Consider the following 14,289-nt stretch of genomic DNA (forward strand, 5'->3'; position numbering starts at 1 on the left):
ATTCAGGAACATGCCAGGCTCTCTCTGTGCAAAATCTGTTCTGCTAAACTGGATGCCCAGCTGTTGGTGACAAAGCTTAGAAAGGAAAGCTGAATATTTATAATACTTTATTTCGTACAGCTGTCTTCTAAAGAGCAGTCATCAACATTTTATCGAAAGCAGACTAAATGCTCAAAGGAGAAAAAGGTCAATATAAATTAAAACTAGTTTTCTCCGTGACAAATGTAGCATTAAAAGTATCTTCTTAATCTCTGAGAGAAAGAAACTAAATTACTTAAGATATTAGAGAATTTGAGCATAAAGAAAAAAAATTTATTATAGCTTGTATTACAGAAAACAAAACAAAATTCATAGATCCTAGAAAATGACTATTCATAAATAACTGACTACTGAATTTCGAACAAGTGACAGGAGCAAAAATAGAAGAAATAGACAATTTATAAAAACTACTCAGCAATAAATGTTAAATACAAAGGTTTATCTAGAATAGTTCATTTAATTTTGCTATTGTATCTATATTAGCCTAACACATAACATTATTTCTTAAGATTAACTACATTGGTTTAAAGAATTACTCACATCTTTTAGAAGTTCACTTGAAATCAATTTAATGTGAATTCTCAATAAAGCAAGAGAACAGAGGTATGAACAAATAAAAATGGCACCTAATTTTAAAAAGTACACGTATTTAGTTTTGGAATATATATTACCCTATTCAGGTGTGTGAGACGTTTTGTATTTATAAAATTTCAAAGTGAATGTGAAAATGAAAGTTGCTCAGTCGTGTCCAACTCTTCGTGATCCTGTGGACTATACAGTCCCCGGAATTCTCCAGGCCAGAATACTGGAGTGGGTAGCCTTTCCCTTTTCTAGGGGATCCTCCCAACCCAGGGATTGAACCCAGGTCCCTGGCACTGCAGGCAGATTCTTTACCAGCTGAGCCACAAGGGAAGCCGATAAAACTTCAAAAGTAGAAGTCAAAAACTAAAAGTACACAGTACAGTTTTAGCCTTTGTTTTTACACGCTGCTTAGATGCAATATCACTTTTCAGAAGTAAACAAACCCCACCCTGACATTAACTGCTCAAAATACTATATTGCTTTATGAGTGATGGCTAATTCTTAGAAAACTAAATGGTTGTATTTAAAAGGTTTCTAGTTAGGTCTGAGATTGACCTAAGAAGCCCAAGGCTTCTTATGATAGTAAATAAGAAAGTGATCTGAGTTAGACTGTTATCTTCCCCTCTCTTCAGTGAGAATCGAAAAACATGGTTTATTGTGGGTAACGTGGTTTTCAGATAATTCAGGCATCTAATGACTAAAAGCTGGTAATATTTACAAAAGTCAGAAAGACATTTACCACACAAGACTAGGAGGGACCTAAGAGATTACTTGGTTCATCCAATAGGGAAGACTTGGTGTGATTTACCCACTATCAGACAATCTCAGGGAAACTCAGATTTCACATCCCAATTAATCCTTGTTGAATTGAGGGGGAGGTGCTAAAGAAGAGGTAAAGAAGAGCAAACTACTAGAGGAATTTATGACCATCTATTTTTACCATTCTGTTAGAACTGGGCCCAGTGTCAAGATATAAATTATCAAATTAAGCACCCACTAAATGCTTTTAACTTTTTGAAAAAACAACCAACAGTAGCACAAACATGAGATGATGTTAAATGGATTAGGACTGTGTTAACAGAAACAGAGAGAAAGAGATGGATGAAATGCACAAAGGACAGGCAAAACTTGATTACATGTTTATATATACAAATATTTTCTGAAAGTATTTACTCATCTGCTATCAGTATTAATTAGCAATTAAAAGTGATCTATCTCTGGTAGTTCTATAAAGTAATAAATAAGTTCCTCTTGTGGTTACTACCTTGGTTTTAAAAAAAAATCAGTCACTCAGTCGTGTCTGACTCTTTGTGACCCCATGGACTATACAGGCCATGGAATTCTCCAGGCCAGAATACTGGAGTGGGTAGCCTTTCCCTTCTCCAGGGGATCTTCCCAAGCCAGGGACTGAACCCAGGTCTCCCACATTGCAAGCAGATTCTTCACCAGCTGAGCCACAAGGGAAGACAAAGATACTGGAGTGGGTAGCCTATCCCTTCTCCAGCAGATCTTCCCAATCCAGGAATCGAACCTAGTTTTATCAGGGCTTCCCTGATAGCTCAGTTGGTAAAGAATCTGCCTGCAATGCAGGAGACCCCAATTTTATTCCTGGGTTGGGAAGATCCCCTGGAGAAGGGAAAGGCTACACACTCCAGTATTGTGGCCTAGAGAATTCCATGGACTGTATAGTCGCAAAAAGTCAGACACGACAGAGTGACTTTCACTTTCACTGGTTTTAAAAGAGAGGCATGTCAAAACAGGCAAAGAACTCAAATACACATTTCTCCAAAAAAGGTATACAAGTGGCTGGAAAACACAAGAAATGATGCTCAACATCAATAATATTAAGGAAATGCAAATCAGAACCACAAGATAACACTTCACAACCATTAGGATGACTACCATCAACCCCACCCCACCCCCCCAAAACCCCCCAGAAAACAGGAGTTTGCCAGGATGCAGAACTGGAACTCTTATGCTGATAGGACTGTAAAATGGCACAGCTACTATGGAAATAGTTTGGCAGTTCCTCAAAAACTTAAACATAGAATTAATATATAATCCAGCAATCCCAATTCTGAACATATATCCAAAAGAACTGAAAGTAGGGACACATCTGTACATTCATGTTCATAACAGCATTACTGACAACAGCCAAAAGGTGAAAGCAGTGCAAGTGTCTGTGGACAGAGGAATAAGTAAAACAAATTTGGTATATATATATATGTGTGTGTGTGTGTGTGTGTGTGTATACACAATCACACACACACACACACACACACACCACACAAGGGAATATTATTCAGCCTTAAAGGGAAAGAAATTCCACGTGCTACAACACGGATGAACCTTGAAGACATTACGCTAGTGAAATAAGCCCATCAAAAAGGGACAAATACCATATAGTTCCATTCAAGTGAGGTGCTTAAAGCAGTCAAATAGGTAAAGATAGAAAATAGAAAGGTAGTCACCAGGGGCTGGGAGGAGAGGTGAATAGGGAGTTCAACAGACAGAAAATTTCAGTTCTGCAAGATAAAAAAAGTTTTGGAAATGAATGATGGTGACAGCTGTACAACAATGTCAATGTACAGTTGATCCTTGAACAACATGAGTTTGAACTGCGAGGATCCACCTATACCTGAGGTTTATTTTTCCAACAAATACATACTGTAGTACTACACAAACCATAGCTGGTTGAATCCGAGGATGTGGAACAAGGGATATGCAGTGCTGATTGTAACGCTGTAAGTGGACTGTAACTGGTGTCCTTAATCCCCAAATTACTCAAGGGTTACCTGTACATAAATGCCGTGGAACTACACTTTGACTAAGTCATGTCTGACTGTTTTGTGAGCCCATGAACTGTAGCCTCCCAGGCTCCTCTGTCCATAGGACTTCCCAGGCAAGAATAATGGAGTGGGTTGGCATTTCCTTCTCGAGCATATTCTCGACCCAGGGACCGAATACGTGTCTCCTGCACTGGCAGGCAGATTCTTTACCATGGGGTCTCCAGGGAAGCCTCACTATATACTAATTACATCCCACCTATTATTGCCTAATTACATCCCTCTAGGGGTAACTCTTTAAATTCTACAGGGTTTTTTTCATTCCACCTTAACTCGCATCTGCACCTATGCCCACAGTGTGAACACAAGTCTAGCTCTAGGTGCACTGGGTTTAGAGTCACTGGGATCAAAATTCTGTTTGCTACCAGCATTACTGCTGGTGAGAATTTAAGAAAGATACATGGTTTTATATCAACAGGCAAAGAGAATAACTGTATAGAATTAGCCATATTACTCTTTAAGACCATCTTCCACTATTTTATTTAGCTTACCACATGGTAATATCCTGACTAGGATTCTCTAACTCCTCAGACGGCTTCTCTGATAGCTCAGTAGTAAAGAATCCACCTTCCAATGCAGGAGACACAGACTGGATCCCTGATCCAGGAAGAGTCCATGGAGAAGGAAACAGTTATTCACTCCAGTACTCTTGCCTGGAAAATCTCATGAACAGAGGAGCCTGGTAGGCTACAGTCCATGAGGACGCCAAGAATCAGACATGACTTGGCAAATGAATAACAGTAACAATTCATCAGAACAGAACAAGTGCGTGAGTTGTCAAGTGCCTGAGTTTTAGTATACAACATTACTAATAGCAGTTACAATATATTTTTAAAAAGTTGTTCTAGAAAAAACAACAACAACTATCATTTGATTTTTAATTAAGAACCAGGAATGATACTTCAAAGATTCATGAAGCTACATGACTTAAGGTTCCCTTACAGGATTTTGTCTTTTTTAACATTAAACAAATATATTGCTTAATGGATTATTATAACACAACCACACTTGTAACCATCACTGAACAAATAGAAATTTGTCATCTGTCTATGGCCATACCACCCTGAATGTGCCCAATCTCATCTGACCTCAGAAGCTAATCAGGGTCCGACCTGGTTAGAACATGGATGGGAGATGTGTGTCATCTATCCCCCCAAACCTTTTTTTGTCCCATCCTGTTGAGCCTTTTTTCTCCCTCATAAGTAACCACAATTGTGACTAACAGTAATCCATCATCCTTACAGGACTTTTAAAACATTGGATTAAATATGATTTGAGTAGCAGAGCTGAGGCTAAGTGTGTGTATGTGAGGGGAGGAGATAAAATTAGTAAGGCAGATAAGACTCAGGCAGCCTTGATGTTATGCCAAATTCTTTCTCTAAGGTTGGGCAAATCACATAATCTCACTAAGCTTCATAAAGTTGATAGTAATACTGGTCTGTAAACCAGTAAGACATTTCTGATGGATATAAAAATATCATTTGGTATACAGTGCTTCCATTTACTCCTCTCTATAATGGAGATATTATTGCCAGCTACAACTACATGAAAAGTGTTTAGAAGATTATGGAATATGCTTATGAGACCCTTAGAAATCCTTTGAATAAAGGCAATGGCCAAATTCACATCCCATGTGACTCTTAAGATATAAATTAAGAAATCTAATGATGTATTTTTCATTCTACGTATGAGAATGAGCAAAGGAGGAATAAGAATCTATCTCTTTTGCATTCTCCCTTTCATTCAAGTTTATGCTCTTTTGTGTTCAACATTCACAGAGGTCATATAATAATTCACTATCACAGTATGGGTAATAATAATTCACTATCACTCCAATGCACATAAAAATATGGTTACCACATGAAAGTAACTAATGATTAACCTTGATATTTATTCTTCACGATAAAACTGGCCCAAACCGTAACTAATTATTGGGCACCCTGTTTACGTGTCAAAAGCTTCTTTATCAAAAGATTGATAGAGAATTGGGCTTCCCCAAATAGCTCATAGGGTAAAGAATCCGCTGGCAATGGAGGAGACACAGTAGTCGCGAGTTTGATCCCTGCGTTGGGAAAATGTGGAGAAGAAAAATGGCAACCCACTCCAGCATTCTTTCCTGAAAAATCCCATGGAGAGAGGAGCCTGGAGGGGTATAGTCCAAAGGGTCACAAAGAGTTATACATGACTGAGAGACTAAGCACACAACCATGTCGATTTGTATCTAAGGCAGTCTCTTATGTGGATTTGTATCTTATCAGTTCTGGAAAAATCTAAGCCATAATTTCTCCAAATACTGGTTCTCCTTGATTCTACCTTTCTGGGATTCCCTCTAGAAGAAATCATAGATTTTCTATTCCATTTTTCATATCTCTAAACCTCTATTTCTTATCATTGATCTCTATGTTACTTTTCGGGCAATTTCTTCAGGTCTTCTAGTTTACAATTCTTTCTTTAATTGCATCTAATTTACTATTTAACCCAACCATTAGCATTTTTAAATGTTTATTTCTATCTATTTGTTTATGGCTACACTGGGTCTTCATTGATGCTCACTGACTTTCTCTAGTTGTGGCAAGAGGGCTTCCCATTGTAGTGGCTTCTCTTGTTACAGAGCACATTAAAAAACAATTTGATGAGTAGTTTGAGGGGTAACTTAATTTTTATATATTTTAAAATTAAACACATTCTAGGTTCATCTGTACCAGAAACCTGCAGTTCAGCACAGGGAGCTCAGCTTGATGCTCTACGGTGATGCCAAGGGGGTCGGAGGGGGGGCAGGTGGGAGGCCCAAGAGGGAGGTGAATATGCATACACAGAGCTGATCGACTTTGTTGTACAACAGGAACCAACGCAATATTGTAAAACAACTATGAAAGTGAAAGTGGCTAGTCAGGTCTGACTGTGACACAATGGACTGTAGCCTGTCAGGGTCCTCCGTTCATGGGATTTTCCAGGCAAAATATTGGAGTGGGCTGCCATTTCCTTCTCCTGGGGATCTTTCCAACCCAGGGATCGAACCTGGGTCTCCCACATTGCAGGCAGACTAGAAAGAAGGGAATCATCTAATCCAATCAAGTCCATATAATCTAATGCTATAGACCTCAGCACTCAAAAAAAAAAAAAAAATTTTAGGAATAACAGTTTTTGTTATCCTTGACCCAGACTTTAATACTTACTACATTTTGTCCCAGTTGCTTTACATTCTCTATATAAACAAACACAAATAAATACAAATACAATACAAAATCCTTTTTATGATCTACTAAAAATGTTAGAGACCCTGTATACCTTTATCCAAAAATATTTGAGTGTTTTTCTAAGAACAAGAATATTCTCTTATATAATCACAATACAATTATCAAAGTCAGGAAATTTCTTTGATTGAAATACAATTAATTTCAATAACTGAACAATAATTCAACAATTGAAATACATTAATTTCAGATATACAACAAAATGATTCAATGTATGTATATACTGTGAAATGATCATCATAGTAAGTCTAGTTAAAATCCATCACCACACACATTTATAATTTTTTTTCTTGTGATGAGAACTTTGAGGGCTACTCTCTTCAGTTAAGTCGCTCAGGCGTGTCCAACTTGGCGACTCCATGGACTGAAGAACGCCAGGTTTCCCTGTCCATCACCAACCCCAATAGCTTCAGTTCAGTTCAGTTCAGTCGCTCAGTCGTGTCCAACTCTTTGCAACCCCATGGACTATAGCACACCAGGCCCCCCTATCTGTCACCAACTCACGGAGTTTATTCAAACTCATGCTCATTGATTCGGTGATACCATCCAACCATCTCATCATCTGTCATCCCCTTCTCCTCCCACCTTCAATCTTTCCCAGCATCAGGGTCTTTTCAAATGAGTCAGCTATTTGCATCAGGTGGCCAAAGTACTGGAATTTCAGCTTCAACATCAGTCCGTCCAATGAATACCCAGGACTGATCTCCTTTAGGATGGACTGGTTGGATATCCTTGCAGTCCAACGGACTCTCAAGAGTCTTCTCCAACACCACAGTTCAAAAGCATCAGTTCTTCAGCGCTCAGTTTTCTTTATAGTCCAACTCTCACATCCATACATGACTACTGGAAAAACCATTGCTTTCACTAGATGGACCTTTGTTGGCAAAGTAATGTCTCTGCTTTTAAATATGCTGTCTAGGTTATTCTTAACTTTTTTTCCAAGGAGTAAGTATCTTTTAATTTCTTGGCTGCAGTCACCATCGGCAGTGATTTCGGAAGCTTAACTTTTTCACTCTCCTCTTTCACTTTCATCAAGAGGTTCTTTAGTTCTTCACTTTCTGCCATAAGGATAGTGTCATCTGTATATCTGAGGTTATTGATAGTTCCCCCAGCAATCTTGATTCCAGCTTGTGATTCATCCAGCCTGGCATTTTGCATGATGTACTCTGCATATAAGTTAAATAAGCAGGGTGATAACATGCAGCTTTGACATACTCCTTTCCCAATCTGGAACCAGTCTGTTGTTTCATATCTAACTGTTGCTTCTTGACCTGCATATAGATTTCTCAGGAGGCAGGTAAGGTGGTCTGGTATTCCCATCTCTTGAAGAATTTTCCACAGTCTGCTGTGATCCACACAGTCAAAGGCTTTGGCATAGTCAATAAAGCAGAAGTAGATGTTTTTCTGGAACTCTCCTGCTTTTTCGATGATCCAATGGATGCTAGCAATTTTATCTCTGGCTCCTCTGCCTTTTCTAAATTCAGCTTGAATATCTGGAAGTTCTCGGTTCACATGCTGTTGAAGCCTGGCTTGGAGAATTTCGAGCATTACTTTGCTAGCATGTGAGATAACTGCAACTGTGTGGTAGTTTGAACTTTCTTTGATATTGCCTTTCTTTGGGATTGGAATGAAAACTGGTCTTTTCCAATCCTGTGACCACTGCTGAGTTTTCCAAACTTGCTGGCATACTGAGTGCAACACTTTAACAGCATCATCTTTTAGGATTTGAAACAGCTCAACTGAAATTCCATTATCTGCACTAGCTTTGTTTGTAGTGATGTTTCCTAAGGCCCAATCGACTTCACATTCTAATGCCCACTTGACTACTCTCTTAGCAACTTTCAAACGTACAATATAGTATTATTAACTACAGTAACCATACTGTAAATTACATTCCCAGTACTTAATGTATTTCATAACTAGAAGTCTGTACTTTTTGACTACCTTCAATTCTTCCCTCCCCATCCCCCATTCTCTAGTAAACACAAGTCTTACCTCATTTTCCATGAGTTTGTTCTTTTTAAAGATTCCGAATATAAGTGAGATTATATGGTGTTAAACCTTTATCTTTTTGGTATTTTGTTTAGCATAAGGCCTCAAGATGCCATCCACATTGCAAGTGGCAGAATTTTCTTTTTTGTTATGGTTGAATAATATATATATACATACACACACATATATACACACACCAGATTTTCTTTATCCATTCAACCACTGGTGGATACTTGGCTATTGTAAATAATACTGTAATGAACATGAGGGTACATGTATCTTTCTGGGTTAGTGTTTTGATTTCCTTCAGATAAACACTCAGAAATGGAGTTGCTGGATCACACAGGAGTTCTATATTTTGAGGAAACTCCTTACTGCTTTCCATAGTGGCTGCACCAATTTAGATTCCCACTAGCAGTGCCCAGATTCCCCTTTCTCCACATTCTCACCAGCACTTGTTATCTCTTATCTTTCTGATAAGAGCCATTCTTATCTTAAGGTATGAGGTGATATCTCATTGTGGTTTTGCTTTGCATTTTGAATAGTGATGCTGAACACCTTTTCATGTGACCTGACCAGCTGTAGTCCTGGGTGTTCATTGGAGGGACTGATGTTGAAGCTGAAACTCCAATACTTTGGCTACCTAATGTGGAGAGGTGACTCATTTGAAAAGCCCCTGATGCTGGGAAAGATTAAGGGTAGAAGGAGAAGGGGACGACAGAGGGTGAGATGGTTGGACGGCATCACCGACACAATGGACATGGGTTTGGGTGGATTCTGGGAGTTGGTGATGGACAGGGAGGCCTGGTGTTCTGCGGTTCATGGGGTCGGACACAACTGAGCGACTGAACTGAATTATGCAAATATAAACATGGTTTGAAATTTGTCTACACAAGATGAAATCTCTTTAAAGCAGCAACTTAATCATTCAATTAATATTTACTGAATAACTATACTAATCCATGATATCAATGAGTAACAATCTAAGTGTCACAGTTGGTAAAGTAGCAGAACCAAGATTCAAACCCTGGTTTGTCTTACTTCAAAGTCTTCAAATCCAAAAATTAAAAAAAAAATTAAGGTTTCAACCTAGACGGAGAAATAATGATGCCACTAATTTTATAATGTACACAGGAGAGAAGCAAAGTTGAAAGGGATGATGATTAGCCTAATGGAATCAGGAACAGCATTTATCCAATGCATTTGTTTTCCCAATTCTAAGATAGCATCTGCTTTATATGACCAAAGAGAAGGCAGAGAAAACTATAGTAATTGAGACTGTAGTTCAAGATAATTAAATTCTAAATCTTTAAGAAATATTTTGAGTAGTATTTGACACTAAAGAATACATATAGCATGATTAATTTATGAAGCATAATGTGAAAATAAACAACCATAAACTCACCACACAACTTAAGAACTAGACCATTACCAATATGGATGGGTACACCTATATGTGCTTTCTCTAATCTGTCTGCTTTCCCCAGAAAGGCTACCATTAAACTAAATTTTGTATTTATCATTCCTCTGTTTTTCTTCCCTAAATAAACTTATCATAAACATACAGAATCCTCAACTATAGTTTTTTGCTTGTTCTTAAGCTTTATAAGGGCTTTCCCTTGTGGCTCAGCTGGTAGAGAATCCGACTGCAATGTGGGAGACCTGGGTTCAATCCCTGGGTTGGGAAGATCCCCTGGATAAGCGACAGGCTACCCACTCTGGTATTCTGGCCTGGAGAATTCCATGGACTGTATAGTCTATGGGGTCGTAAAGAGTCGGACTCAACTGAGTGACTTTCACTTTCATGCTTTATAAAGGTAATCTGCTTCATGTAATTTTCTACAAATTGGCTCTTTCATCCGGTAAGTTTTTAAGATTCACCCATCCAGTCTATTGTTATGGGACATTACTGTTATACTTATTTTACATTAATCTAGGCCAAGCATATTCCAAAATTACTTGTTATATTTTTTTCTATGTCAAGGTTCAAATAAATTGGAAAGGAGATAGATCACACAGCCCCATGCTCAAAATGCCAAGTTCATATTAAAAAGTTATCATCTCAACATCACTTAAAAACCAGATCACTTTCACATATAACTTGCCAAGATAACTTTTTGCACCATTATTTGTGACCCTGCACTTAAACCATGTTGTAAACTAAGTTTCCTAATTATGGAGATCCTCTACTGAAGTACTTTTGCATTATATAACCATTAATTTCATCTTGAATCACTTTGCCAAAATTAACTCAGTGAAGCTGCTATATATCAACTTTATACATATACATGTATAAGCTGCTACACAACTTTAAGGTCATGTATTTATTGTCAGAATATAATTACTGCACACTCTCCTAAGATAACATGTATCAGTTAATATGTTAAGAAAACAGGTGTCCAAAAGGTCCACATTTAACAGTTTTTAGGGGTTCCCTACTATCTACAGCAGAACAGGAGCATATCTCAGGAAGTATCACTACTTATTATGCAAACACAAACCAGTTTCCACTGATTTCCTGTTTGACAGGGAATTTGCAATGTTACCCTCATAGTTTTGTATAAGTGCTAACTGGGTTCTTTTTCTAGTGCAAGAGTATGGAGACAAGTCTTTTTGCTTCATTCTGGGGAAAGGAAAACCTCTTTGATAATCCATAACTTCTAAAGGTGTAAGTGAAATGTATTTATTGCTACCTGTGTGTAGGATACCTTATTAGGTGCTAAGCTCTCTTATCTAGAAAGTACAGATAACAGCAGCACCTACTGCCAAAGGTCTTTTTCAGGATTCAATCAAAAAATGTAGGTAGACAGTTAATCACAGTATCCAAATCATAACTACATATTCAACAAATGTCGATTATTTCTGTAAATCTTTCCACTTTCACATCAATTCTATTTGCTTCAGATGTTCCTCCTCCTACTTGTGTTACTTTGCATTTGGCAAATACATGGGGAAACAATGGAAACAGTGACAGATTTTATCTCCTTGGGCTCCAAAATCACTGCAGATGATGACTGCAGCCATGAAATTAAAAGATGCTTGCTCCTTGGAAGAAAAGCTATGACAAACGTGAAGGGAAGTGAAGCGAAGTGAAAGTCGCTCAGTCATCTCCGACTTTTTGCGACTCCATGGACTGCATAGTCCATGGGATTCTCCAGGCCAGAATACTGGAGTGGGTAGCCTTTCCCTTTTCCAGGGGATCTTCCCAACCCAGGGACTGAACCCAGGTCTTGGGCATTGCAGGTGGATTCTTTACCAGCTGAGCCAAAAGGGAAGCCCAAGAGTAGTAGAGTGAAAGGCTTATTGCTTCTCCAGCAGATCTTCCCGACCCAGGAACAGAAAAGGGGTTTTCTGCATCCCAGGAGGACTCTTTACCAACTGAGCTATGAGGGAAGCCCTGACAAACCTAGACCGCATATTAAAAAGCAGAGACATTTCTTTACCTACAAAGGTCCATCTAGTCAAAGCTATGCTTTTTCCAGTAGTCATATATGGATGTGAGAGTTGGACTATAAAGAAAGCTGAGTGCTGAAGAGGTGATGCTTTTGAACTGTGGTGTTGGAGAAGACTCTTGAGAGTCTCTTGGACTGCAAGGAGATCCAACCAGTCCATCCTAAAGGAGATCAGTCCTGAATATTGATTGGAAGGACTGATACTGAAGCTGAAGCTCCAAGTCTTGGGTCACCTGACCCGAGAACAGACTCACTGGAAAGGACCCTGATGCTGGGAAAGACTGAAGGCAGGAGAAGAGGAGGACAGAGGATGAGATGGTTGGATGGCATCACCAACGCGATAGACATGAATCTGAGCAAGCTCTGGGAGTTGGTGATGGACAGGGAAGCCTGGCGAGCTATAGTTCATGGGGCTGGAAAGAGTTGGACACGACTGTGAGATGGAACTGAACTGAAAATAATGGAGATAAGTTACTCTAGAAGTGCACAGGAGGAGGGTACCTAATTCAGCCTGGGGATAAGAGACAGCCAGAGAACTTCATCTGAACATATCATCTCCGCACTGATCATAGCAAACACCCTCTTCCAACAACACAAGAGAAGACTCTACACATGGACATCATCAGATGGTCAATACCAAAATCAGGCTGATTATACTCTTTGCACCCAAAGAAGGAGAAGCTCTATATAGTCAGTAAAAACAAGACCAGGAACTGATTGTGGCTCAGATCATGAACTCCTTATTGCCAAATTCAGACTTAAATTGAAGAAAGTAGGGAAAACCACTAGACCATTCAGGTATGACCTAAATCAAATCCCTTACGATTATACAGTGAAAGTGGGAAATAGATTTAAGGGACTAGATCTGATGGACATAGTATCTGAAGAACTATGGACGGAGGTTTGTGACACTGTACAGGAGACAGCAATCAACACCATCCCCAAGAAAAAGAAATGCAAAAAAGCAAAATGGCTCTCTGAGGATGGCTTACAAAAAGCTGTGAAAAGAAGAGAAGCAAAAAACAAAGGAGAAAAGGAAAGCTATACCCATTTGCATGCAGAGTTCCAAAGAATAGCAAGAAGAGATAAGAAAGCCTTCCTCAGCGATCAATGCAAAGAAATAGAGGAAAACAACAGAATCGGAAAGACTAGAGATCTCTTCAAAAAAATCAGAGATACCAAGGGAACATTTCATGCAAAGAGGGGCACAATAAAGGACAGAAATGGTATGGACCTAACAGAAGCAGAAGATATTAAAAACAGGTGGCAAGAATACAGAGAAGAACTGTACAGAAAAGGTCTTCATAATCCAGATGATCAGGATGGTGTGATCACTCACCTAGAGCCAGATATCCTGGAATGTGAAGTCAAGTCTGAGAAAGCATCACTACGAACAAAGCAAGTGGAGGTGATGGAATTCCAGTTGAGCTATTTCAAATCCTAAAAGATGATGCTGTGAAAGTGTTGCACTCAATATGCCAGCAAATGTGGAACTCAGCAGGGGCCACAGGACTGGAAAAGGTCAGTGTTCATTCCAATCTCAAAGAATGTTCAAACAACTGCACAACTGCACTCATCTCACATGCTAGTAAAGTAATGCTCAAAATTCTCCAAGCCAGGCTTCAATAATACATGAACCGTGAACTTCCAGATGTTCAAACTGGATTTAGAAAAGGCAGAGGAACCAGAGATCAAACTGCCAACATCTGCTGGATCATGCTGAAAAAGCAACAGAGTTCCAGAAAAACATCTATTTCTGCTTTACTGACTATGCCAAAGCCTTTGACTGTGTGGATCACAACAAACTATGGAAAATTCTGAAAGAGATGGGAATACCAGACCACCTGACCTGCCTCTTGAGAAATCTGTATGCAGGACAGGAAACAAGTCAGAACTGGACATGGAACAACAGACTGGTTCCAAATCAGGAAAGGAGTACGTCAAGGCTGTATATTGTCATCCTGCTTATTTAACTTATATGGAGAGTACATCATGAGAAACGCTGGGCTGGATGAAGCACAAGCTGCAATCAAGATTGCCAGGAGAAATGTCAATAATCTCAGATATGCAGATGACACCACCCTTATGGCAGAAAGTGGAGAAGAACTAAAAAGCCTCCTGATG

The 14,289-nt window shown here is 39.0% G+C and overlaps 1 protein-coding gene across 3 annotated transcripts in view; it reads right to left on the reverse strand.

The window, feature by feature from the left end:
• The window catches only part of ITGB3BP (integrin subunit beta 3 binding protein), a 90,820-nt gene that overhangs the window by 75,058 nt on the left and 1,473 nt on the right, over nucleotides 1-14,289 (reverse strand). The window lies entirely within an intron of this gene.

This window comes from Capra hircus, chromosome 3, assembly GCF_001704415.2.
Source record: "Capra hircus breed San Clemente chromosome 3, ASM170441v1, whole genome shotgun sequence".
Classification (NCBI taxonomy): Eukaryota; Metazoa; Chordata; class Mammalia; order Artiodactyla; family Bovidae; genus Capra; species Capra hircus.